The 11,992-nt window shown below is 45.1% G+C and overlaps 1 long non-coding RNA gene across 1 annotated transcript; it reads left to right on the top strand.

Moving 5' to 3' along the window:
* Positions 1–3,916: 3,916 nt before the first annotated feature.
* LOC121042976 (uncharacterized) lies at positions 3,917–11,768 on the top strand. The gene is made up of 3 exons (XR_005796578.1): positions 3,917–4,022; positions 5,510–5,587; positions 11,397–11,768. It is a non-coding gene; the product is annotated as an uncharacterized LOC121042976 (long non-coding RNA).
* Positions 11,769–11,992: the final 224 nt, after the last annotated feature.

Genomic DNA, 11,992 nt, shown 5'->3' with positions numbered 1-11,992 from the left:
GAGGGACTGGGTTAAATAGTTGTATGACTAACAAGCTGCCGCGTTTTTATGGTCTAGAAAGAAAAGGTTGCTGTAAGGATTATCGGTTCAGATTGGAAATGATTCACCCAAAAGTATTCAATACTTTGGGTGGTAGGAATGGGGAGAGGAAAAGAATGTATCCCTCTACCTCCTGGAAAAGAACAGTATAAAGTGTACTCAGAGGAGTTTAATCCTTCCTTTTTTCTTTTAAGACTTCCTCCTCCTTGTGGGGAAGGTCTCTGAAATTATGGAGAGAAGAAGGTGCCCTGTAGGAGATACTGCTTGACATTCTATTTGTGTTTGGTATTAGCAGCTTGTTAGATGAAGTGAGATTTGCAGGTCAGCTCTCAGGATAGGTGATTCTGAGTAGTCACCTCACCTCTCCGGGTTTCGGCTAAGGGCTGGTTGGTCTAGATAACCTTCTCGGTATCCTCCAAGTTCATTCGTTCATTGAGTGTTTATCGAACACCAGTTAGGACTGAACAAGCTGGCAGTGCGCTGTAGGATCCACCAAGACCCCTCTCACTTCCTGCCTGAGTTCAGAACCAATTGAGAGGAAGACACTGAAGTTAGACAGGTGGAGATTCACATGTCACCACTATTACAGACAAACACTACCGAGCATAGCAGGATAAAGGGAACAGAGACATTTGGTGGCTTTTCTACCACCAAACGTCACAAGGAAACTAACTTGTTCACCTGTTCTCAAGCACTCTGGACTATCACAGGGTTCCCCCTTTCTGTCTGCCTTGGTGGGTATCCTTCTTCAGCAAAAATTTGCAGCATGGAGGAGCAGGGCAGAATGCATGCTGTCTTTCAGATACACCCCCAAAGAATGAGAGACAGGGAGGGACTGTTCCAACAAGCTTAGCTCCTTCTCCTGAATGCATCGCATCCATAGCAAAGTCACTTCCTTTCCCAGTGGAGGGTAAGACAGAGAGTGGAGAGAGGCCTAAGGGCTTAGGGTAAATTCCTCCGCATGGAAACCAGCAAAGTTGGAGATAATTGTGGTCAAGCCAGAAGACACTCTCCACACATCTGCTGTCACCGACATTTCCCAGCCTCTCTTACTGTTACAAATTGGGGCCATGTATCTTCATCTGGCCAATGGATTTGAGTGGAAGCAATTGTCACTTGTGAGTTTAATCAGTAAAAACGTTCGTCTGTCCCTCTTACTCTCTGCCTTGGTGACCCTGGAGGCCATATGTTCTAAATAGCATGGCTACAAGACCAAGAAAATGTGTCCAAACTGAAACGGATTTTACATGAATTAGAAATAACCTTTATTTTTCTAAGCCGCTGAGATTTGGAGGTTTATCTGTTACCACAGCAGAGACTGTCTTATCTTGACTAAAATAATGCTGCCCCCTGAACCTCAGGGACCAGAGATACCGTGAAAACACAACAGACGTGATCTTTGTACTCATGGAACATTTAGGCCAGTGAAGCAGATTAACAACAAACAGGTGAAAAAATAAATAGGTGTACCCCGTGGTAAAGGCTGTGAAGGAATAATTGTGAAGAGTAGTTGGCAGGGTATTAACTTAAATTTGGTGGTCAGAGGAGGCATCACTGAAAAGGTGACATTTTAGCCAATCTAAAATGTTACATGTCAATAAAAAGTGAGAGTTCTTTTACACAGTAATCTCTTGCCTTTGAAATTCCAGTATATTCCTCTCATGGCATATATGCACTGGCCAATATATCATCAAGAGGAGCTCCTCTTGTTGGTGATATTCTGGCTAGTGCATATATGCCAAGTATTTCTTTAGCCCATTGCCACTGGCTAAGATAATGTTATCTTCCTTTCCCTGGGTGGTTTCTATTATAACAATAAAGCTTTGATTTTTATTTGATAGGTATGTACTTATAATATTAAGTATGCTTTATCAAACTACTTCAGATCCCTTGTCAACAACATTCAGTTGCCTTCTCCTTATCCCCACCCTGTGTAATGCATCCTTCCTGGTTGAAAATCATTAATCCAGGAGTATGACTTTGAAATCTCAGCATTCTAACCCCAGCGACCAGTGTGTGGTTAGAGAACTAATAAGCATATACTTCCATAGGAGCAACATGTACATTGTTTTAATGGAAAGACCTACACTTTTCTTCAACTGATGGCCCAAACATAGTCTGGAGTTGACTACAGTGGACAATTGCTTTCATCAGGCTGTCCAGGATTCCTTCTCTCTTATTGTGGTAACAATTTCCTGATTTTCCACCAGGACATTACCCTCTCCTCACTCTCCATTCGCATGATCTGGGTGAATTGGTGACTCAGGTCGTGACTATCAAAACATTGGCATTGTCCTAGTTCCAGTGATTAGTCCAAATATGGCTGTGTGACATGTGATTCAGTCTACTGAAAGTCAGGCCTGAGTTTTTTGTCGGTATTTTGATGGAAAAGAAGCTTGACCTTCTCTGTGGGACATAAACCTAGGAGAGCATAGGGCTCTAGCCACTAGTTTCTATCTCATCTTAGAATGCAACTAACACTAAAGGCAGTAGGCAACTTTAGGCAATAGATGATTCCATCACTCATGCCAACTTCCTCCTGGTCCTCAAGTCGAGTTGGGTTTTCTAAGCCTTGCAATGAAAACAAATTTAACTAATACAGAGGATAAAATTTACAGAAGGAAAAGAAAGATGGAACAAGTGTCAATTATACTGTTCATCTAAATTCTCTTAACTTTTTTCTCAGAAATTCTAGGTACAGGGGTTCCTGGGTAGCTCAGTCGGTTGAGCGTCTGACTTCGGCTCAGGTCATGATCTCATGGTTCGTGAGTTTGGGCCCCACATCAGGCTCTATGATGATGGTGCGGTGCCTGCTTGGGATTCTCTCTTTCTTCCTCTCTGCCTCTTCCCTCACGCTCTCTCAAAATAAATAAATAAACTTAAAAAAAAAAAAATTCTAGGTACTTCGGAGTGGTAATGATAATTGCCCCAGGAAGTTCATGTTCTGATAGCTTTACCTTCCTTAGTGGGAAACATATTTATTGAGAATAAAGAAAAATAGATTCTATCTAATTACAAGGTATTATTCAAGATATGAAATGGAAAAAAAAACCCAAAAAACTATGAACACAGCAACTCCCCTCCACCCCCCAAAACAACAAAAAAAGGCACATGAAACACATTTAAAAGCCAGGCAATAAAAACAAAAAATAAAAAGGGAAAACAACAAAAATCTTTCTGAAAGTTCTTTGCCCACTGGGAGCTTAAAAGAATGTTAACTGCCTAACTCCTTAAAGCAGATTTAAAGTAATCAACTCGCACAGTGATTTAATTCCCTCTCATTCTCTGTCTCTCCCTGGGTAATGCATTACTTTTGGGGGTGTGGTTTTAATTCTAGATGGCCCAAAGGAGAGGAAGCAGTTCAAAATTGATAATAGGTCAATTATCAGTAAGTGGATAACTGCCTTCAGGGGTCGTCAGGTTATGGTCAAAAGCCAATTCTTCTTTTCTCCATTCAGGAAGGAAGGAAGGAAGGAAAGAAGGACAGAAGGGAGGGAAGGGGGAGGCAGGAAGAAAGGAAAGAGGGAAGGGAAGCAGTGAACAAGCCTAGAGTTATCAAATGCATCATTAAAAGCCTAACTGTTGGGGCACCTGGGTGGCTCAGCTGGTTAAGCATCCAACTCTTGGTTTCATTTCAGGTCATGATCTCATGGCTCGGGCTTGGGCTCTGATAGCACACGGAGCCTGCTTGGGATTTTCTTTTCTACTCTCTGCTCCTCCCCGGTACACGTGCTCTAACTCTCAAAATAAATAAATAAGCTTAAAAAAAACCTAATTGTTATATGTTGCTTCAATTTTATAAAAGAGAAAATGGGGGCTCAGAGAGGGTGATAATTATAATTAATCCTTATTCAGTGTTTCATATGTCACAGGTGCTTTTGTAAGTGTCTGCTATGAATTAGCCTGTTGAATTCTCAGAACAGCCCCAAGAGGAAGGCAACATTATTCTCGGTCCGCGGAAGAGGAAACAGAAACACAAGCAGGTGAAGTAACTTTTCCGAGCTCACATAACTTGAGTCAGAGCCGGGAGTCGAAGCAAGGTGGTTTTGTTCCAGAGCCTGTGCTGTTAACCATTAGGCTGTTTGGCCCCTGTAGGCCAAGGGATCTGTGCAGGCTGATTTGCTCAAAGTTTCCAAGTGAATTAGTAGTTGTACTGGTCCTGATTCTTTACTCCAGATAACATAGTTAGAGTTCGCTTTTTCTTTTTTTTTTTCATTTTTTTTTTCAACGTTTGTTTATTTTTGGGACAGAGAGAGACAGAGCATGAACGGGGGAGGGGCAGAGAGAGAGGGAGACACAGAATCGGAAACAGGCTCCAGGCTCTGAGCCATCAGCCCAGAGCCCGACGCGGGGCTCGAACTCACGGACCGCGAGATCGTGACCTGGCTGAAGTCGGACGCTTAACCGACTGCGCCACCCAGGCGCCCCAGAGTTCGCTTTTTTAAAAAAGAGATCTGTTAAAAAGTATAGCTAGCTCCCACAACTGACGAAGAGGCTGGAGTAACAGACGGTGGGCTAAAAGTCCAGGGAAGAGTCTCAGAGCCACACCATGAGACCAAGCCACCCAGAGAGAGGCTGCCCCTGTCATGACTGGGGCACTGTGAGCCAGGAGCTGCCACCCCAGCTAAGGACTCCAGAACGGGGCCGCGTCTGTATCAGTCTGTGCCAGCCCTGAATCCTGCCTCCTTCTCCATGAATCTATCTCACTGCCCCCTAAATGTCCTCCAGGGTCCATTCTATTACCAGAATCTATACTGTATGTTGACCCACCAACAAGAAACATGAACTCCACGCTGGAAAGGAGACACTCAGGGGCACCTAGGTGGCTCAGTTGATTGAGCGTCTGACTTCGGCTAAGGTGATGCTCTTGTGGTTCGTGAGTTCGAGCCCCGCGTCGGGCTCTCTGCTGTCGGTGCAGAGCTTGCTTGGGATCCTCTGTCCCCTTCCCTCTCTGCCCCTCCCCCACTCGTGTGCACTCTCAAAAATAAATAAGCATTAAAAAAAAAAAAAAGGAAAGGAGACACTTACACTTAGAGAACTACCAAAATGCCGAGAGGGTGTTCACATGGGCTAAATGACAGATGCCCACCAAAAATCATAAAACTGAGATTTGAGACCAGGTTCAGCTAGCTCCAGAGTCCATGTTCTTAACCATGTTATTCCACACTGCGTGCTAACGCCCTTGTCCCAGAGGACGCAGGGATCACCAGATCCAGGGGCCCTGGATCTGTGATGCCTCACATGCTCTGCTCAAAGTCCCTAAAGAAACAGCGGCTGCCAGACTCACATTCATTGTCCAGGAGAGTATGTCTGTCTTGAATGCCACACCTCACTTCATTCTGAAGAACTCAAGTGGAAACTTGAGGTAGAAACCTGGTGGCACAATTAATACTCTCCATTGAGTCTAGAGCTCATGCAAAAACCCAGTGACCTGCTTTCTCTGCTGAAGCCTCTCATTATTTGCTTTCAGACTGAGTGCTCCATGAGCGAAGAACCTGTGTCTTCTTCCTGCTGTTTGTCCTGCTCCTGGGACCGGGCCAGGCACATGGTAGGTGCTCCAATAAATAATATTGATGAGTAAGAGGAGGAACGGAGGGGTGGATGGGTGGTGGAAAAGTTCTCTTGAGTCTAAGTCGTCTCCCAGGGGACAACCTATCGAGTCAGGTTGGGGAGAGAGTCGGTGGAGACACAGAGAGCAAAAGAGCAGGCCAGAGATAACACAGATCACACGACACTCCAGAGTAAGCCATCATCTTGCCGCTGACAAATCACTTCCCATTTCCCTGTGAGCTCCCCAGCCCCTCCCGTTCACACCGCAGGGCAGATGGCCACCCTCCCCGCCACAACAGACTCACACTCCACAGTAATGAAACTTGTCCCTCCCTCCTTATGTGTCCCCCCTTATGTGTCCCTCCCTCCTTCAGACTCTTCAGCAAACCACAATTTTACCTTCCCCCGACCACTCCACATTCCACGGGGAGCCCCAATCCTTCCTTCCCACAACCACTTCTCATCCACACCAAGCACCAAATCTCTGCCACGGCCACTTCACACTTTATAGTCATCTCCAATCATCCTTCTCACACTCCTTGATATGCCAACAAAAGGCAGTTCTCCTTCCAACTGCCTTTTCCAACTGCTCATACATGGCAGTGAACCCCAATCCTCCCTCCCCATAAGTCCCTGACGTCCCAGAGTCAACCCAACGTGCCCACCACGAAAACACTTACTGCTCCATGGTGAACCCCTTCTCATCTCAAACACTCGACACTTCCCAGTGGAAGTGGGTGGACTCACCCACCACAACCTCTTCACACTCCACAGTAAACACCCTCAAGTCCTTCACCAAACCCTCCTCTCCACAGCCCTTTGACGCCCACATGAACCTCCGAGCTTTCTTCCATCTGCACCCCGCACACTCTTCAGTGAGCCCCCACCCCCTCAATATAGCTTCTTTACCCCCCAAGGGAGACTGCAACTCACTTGACCCTCTGAGCCCCTCCATTTTTCACAATGAGCCTCAACCCCTCATTCATCCACTCATTGCTCACACTATGCTGTGCAGAACCAGCAAAGGTAACACGGAGCTAGCAAGGGGGGGCCATATGCACTTCTCAATATTTAAAAAAGCCTAAAAGATATTCCACATTAATTTGCAGTAATACATTATAAACTGACTAAAATATTAAATAACCCGTGCTTCAAGCTGGAATTACTGCCTGATTCCTGTCGATCAGTTTTGTTTAGTAATTTATGTATCTCCACTCAATAAAAATTGGGAAATGAATTAAGTACTAATGGAAAATTACGATTATTTATTTTTGGATCAAATCCTTTTGAAATACTGGATCCCCGGGCAAAAGCAACGAAAGACATATTCTTTGTGAAGAAAAGGTGCACGGACACCAGCACTGCAGCCCAACTCTGTGTTTTAGAAGTCAGTCTAGAGTGGAGAGGGAGTCTCTGAAGTTCATGGCTGGGCAGGTCCAATGCTCTGCCAGCCTCTATGCACAGGGAGGGCAGGCATCTTGCACCTTCACTGGTTTAATTCCCCATGCACCTATTTATCAGTGAATTATCATCTTCTGATTTAATCTATTGTCCCAGATATTTTTTTCAACTAAATAATCACTGATGCTTCTATTTTTCTTTTCCTTCCTTCCATCCTTCCTTCCTTCCTTCATCTCTCTCCCTCCCACCCTTCTTCTTTCCTTCCTCCCTTCTTTCTTTCTTTCTTTCTTTCTTTCTTTCTTTCTTTCTTTCTCTTCCTTCCTTCCTCCCTCCCTCCTTTGTTCCTTCCTCCCTCCCTCCCTTCTTTCTTCTTTCTTTCTTCTTTCTTTCTTTCTTTCTTTCTTTCTTTCTTTCTTTTTCCCCTGATGTTTAACTAACACTGGCCACTGTATTAGAATTAGTCATTTGCTGACTATGCCAGCCAGCAGCCTCATAATCACAGCCTTGTCACAGAGCATGGCTGCCACAGTGACTGGAATGGAAATGGAAATAAATGAAGTGTTATTTTCCCCATCCTGAAACTAGAGAACTGCATCAAGCTCACAAATGTGAACTTGGGGAAGGAGTTTTCAAGTCCAGCAAAGGTTTTATAGTTAGTGAGCCTGGCTGGAAGCTGGGTAGATCCTGTTTGATGGGTTGTATGGTGTGACTTTCTTGGAGCACCTCAGAAGCAATGCCTACTAGGGGTGGTGGGGCACACCGGGGAGGAATGAGCTAAGGCACATCTTGGTGATGTTCCGAAGGATGATTGGAAGGGTATGGCGATGTCTGGAAGTGATAAGCCTCAGTGTTTGTTTATACCTTACTGGAAAGCCATGTAAATTAATGGAAACTTCCTGGCAAAATACTTTGACTTGTAGCAACTTCACTGCCATTCCTGGATGATAATGTAGAAGTCATGTTTGCCCACACCCTGTTCATCTCAACCCTGGAGACAGTTGTCTTTCTGGCCATAGGAGAGCTCAAGTTTATGAACGGAAACAAGAAAGCATTGAATGTGGCTTTTAGCTGGACACCAGAGGGAACCAGGGCCTTCCATAAACTGCCTCAAAACACCTTCACACAGCTCAGTTTGAGCCAAGTCCTTACCATCAGGAGGTTCACCAAGAGCTCCAAAAGTATGGTACTTATATAATTAAGACCAAGTCAGCAAGCAGTGTCAGGGTAGCCTGTGTCCCCACTGCTGTGTTAGGCATCCTTGTGGTAATTCATAAAGACATTCACTCATTCAGTAAGCACTTAACTGAAAGCATGATGCCTGTCAGGGATTGTGTAGATCCTTGCAGATACAATAGTGAGAGAAGCCCAAATCATGTCCTCAACGGGTTCCCACTCAGGTGCAAAGACACAGATGTATGTAAACAGAATATTACACTATCGTGTGTCAACCCAACCCGTAAGCCCCTCACCCAGTTTCAGTGGATAGAGAGGGAAGACTTCTGGAGGATGTGGCCCTTTTGAACTTAGTTGTGGAAGTGTAAAACATTGCCCAGTTAAGAAGCAGGGAGGAAGGAGACAGAAAGACATGTGAACAGAATTACCTGGAAAGAAAACATCTGCCATGTTAAAAAGAAAGCCACAGGCCCGGGATGGAGCCACTTGTGCTAGGCCAAGTCGCCAAAGCAGGGCTTAATACCTAACCTAATTGCAGTTTCAACTTCCCCCAGAAATGCAATCTTAATGGATCAGCCAGGAATTTTCTGACTGGTACCAATCAGGTAATCAGGCCCATGTCACATGGGCCCTCTCCAAATCCCAAAGGAAGATGAGGTCATCTGCACGATAAGACCCCCTGCCCTTCTCCCTCAGGGAAGGTGACCTTGCCTGAAACAGTCCTTTCTTTTCTTTTGCTAATTATGCCTTGCATAATCCCATAAAAACCTTCCATTTTGTACAATTCCTCAGAGCATCTTTTTACTTGCTAGAAGGGATGTTGACTGATTCATGAATCACTTAAGCCAATTAGATCTTCAAATTCACTCCGTTGAATTTTACTTTTTTAGTAGCCATGAGGCAGGGTTTGTTAGGTGTCACTGGCAGGGAGAGAAGAAAGGGGCCAGGGTATTTGAGCTTTTTCTGCCAGGATGAAGGGTTTGGGTACTGATGAGAACCAAAAGTTACCGAGAAAGTTCCAGTCTCATTAGGGAAGTAAGTAGTCTAATACATATAAATATCTGATATATATAATCTGATATATATATATATGAGAGATTGTGAGTGCCTATCATAGTATAACTCCAACTGAGTTGGGGGAAGAAATCCAAGTGTCAGAGTATCAGTCTAGTGAAATGGAATAGATATAGATTTTAGGGTTCCTTCCAACTCTTGAGATACTATGATTCTATGTAAACTTACTGAGCCTTAGCTTTCTCTCTTGTAAATGGGAATTCTAGTACTATAATAGGTTATATATACTATATATTATATATATATAAGCATATATATACTATATATGTATATTATAGTAATATAATAGGGTATAACAGGGTAGTGGTGTTTATTGCAGTGTCTGGGAAAATTTTTTTTTAATGTTTATGTATTTTTGAGAGAAAGAGTGCACATGCGTGCAAGCTGGCAGGGGGGCGGGGGTGGGAGGGGGGTTGCGGGGAAGGGCAGAGAGAGAGAGGGAGATACAGAATCCGAAGCACGCTCCAGGCTCTGAGCTGTCAGCACAGAGCCCGATGAGGGGCTCGAGCTCACAAACCGTGAGATCATGACCTGGGCCGAAGTGGGACGGTCAACCAACAGAGCCACCTAGGTGCCCCTGTCTGTAAATTTTAAGGGCCCAAACCGGTGGCTGGTATTTTGGCTGAATGATGAATGAGGGTCTTTGTAGAGCTACATGCCGTGTGAAAGAGGTACAGAGGCCGGGGATTGCCGTTAGGAGTATACTTGCCACGCGGCGCACCGAGACTCCAAGAGAACGAAAACTATAATGGAGGCTATGGCATGACTCATCCGAGTGTTTTCATGTGAGGAGAAAGGGAGGTGAGAATATAAGAACACTTGGGCAGAAAGGAGTAACCTGAGTGCTCTAAGAAGAGGCGGTATAGTGATGCACTGGAAAGAGCAGTAGGCAATGACAGAGGCACTACCAGATGCGTCGACTTTCCATTGAATTCTCACAGCAGCCCTGCAAGTTGCTATTACCGTGTCCCTTTTTTCAGTGAAAGAAACGATGGCTCAGAGGAGTCAGCGACTCATTCAGGGTTACAAGGTAAATGAAGAAGGGGGAAGTCGTATCTGGCGTCGTCTGGCCCCAAAGCTGGCGTTCTGAACTAATCTGATGCCACTCACTGTGTGAGGGCATGGGCCATCGGTGAGCCTGAGAGGTGTGGGAGGTGATCAGAAACATCTTTGCCTGGAATAGCTGCCCTTGCCTGCACACACACACACACAGACGACACAAACGTGTGGGAGGAGTTGATTGAGCACCTTGGGTGTCAGGGTCAGGAATGTAGCAAGAATCTGATAGAAAATGAAAAGCTGTTGAGGGCGGTGAGCAAGGCAGTGTGTGAAACGGTCGGAGCACAGCTTCTGGAGACAGACTGCGCAGGTGTGAGCCCCAGCTTTGCCACTTGCCAGGTGTGAGATGCTGAACAGAGGGAGCATGAGAGAGAAGAAAGGTTGAAGCAACATGGACAGAACACACCTCACATCATGTTTACCTGCCCTGGTTCCTCAGAAGGAACAGGCAGGGACCAATGAACTTTAGAGAACTGGCGTTAGGAAATGTGCCTTAGCAGGTACAAAACTTGCTGTTTGGACAAACAGCGAGAACAAAGAACAAAGCACTCTGATGAACTAGACCGATAAGCCCTTGATTAGACTAAGAGGAAGAGAATAAGGGGAAACCACCACCTTGATGATGTAGCCAGTGGCAAAAATGCAATGCAAAACAGACCTGTTGGTTGCCTTGATTTGTAGTGATTTTCCATAAGCGCTGCCCAGATCTTCATCAAAATTCAGGTTCTACAGCTGTAACAGCGCCGAGTAGCTGAAACTGCACTGACTCCGGAATGGAAAGGTTGGAATTTACAACACAGGGTCTTCTGCCCCCTGGTCATGATGTCCTTCCAGGTACGGCACACCTATGAATGTGAGCTATCCTCAGTAAAGTGAGGCAACATCTGACTTAACGCTGGTGCAAAAGTTGCATTACATGGAGGATGGGAAGGCACTTTGCAACTTGCAGTAGGATACGAAGAATGATTGCCAGCGTTATGGTAACAGCCTCAGCATAAGCCACGTCATTCCTGCGTCGGTTAGGTTCTTTTGTGTGCCTTAACTACACATAGGAAACAGAGAAATAACTAACTGATGTGACCCTATATACTTTTCCCTAGGAATAGAGTTGGAGAAAGCAGATCTCTTAGAACCTAGAGCGGTGATTCTCAAAGTGCGGCCCGGAACTAGCACCATTACCTGGCAACTTGTTAAGAATGCACATTCGGGGCCATGCCTTTGAACGACAGAATCAGAAACTCTGGTGGCTGGAACCAGTATCTATTTTATTTTCATAACCATTGACTTAGAAGAGACATGTGATGTTCTGGCATGACCAAACAACTGGCTACGTGATGAGAAACATTGCCAATAAGGAAGAAATTGGGACTTTGGTGATGAGCTCAAATTAAGGGATCACAAAGCTAGAAGTGATCTAAAAAGCTAGATCCAGAAAGTGTTAAATCTAAAAGGCTAGATCCTTGGGGCGCCTGGGTGGCTCGGTCGGGTTGAGCGTCCGACTTCGGCTCAGGTCATGATCTCACAGTCCGTGAGTTCGGGCCCCGCGTCGGGCTCTGTGCTGACAGCTCAGAGCCTGGAGCCCGTTTCAGATTCTGTGTCTCCCTCTCTCTGTCCCTCCCCTGTTCATGCTCTGTCTCTCTCTGTCTCAAAAATAAATAAATGTTAAAAAAAATTTTTTTAAAATAAATAAATAAAT

Source organism: Herpailurus yagouaroundi, unplaced genomic scaffold (genome assembly GCF_014898765.1).
Source record: "Herpailurus yagouaroundi ecotype Mexico unplaced genomic scaffold, PumYag 186, whole genome shotgun sequence".
Taxonomy (NCBI): Eukaryota; Metazoa; Chordata; class Mammalia; order Carnivora; family Felidae; genus Herpailurus; species Herpailurus yagouaroundi.
Note: the sequence above shows the minus strand (reverse complement) of the source record. Positions and strands in the feature narration are given on the sequence as shown.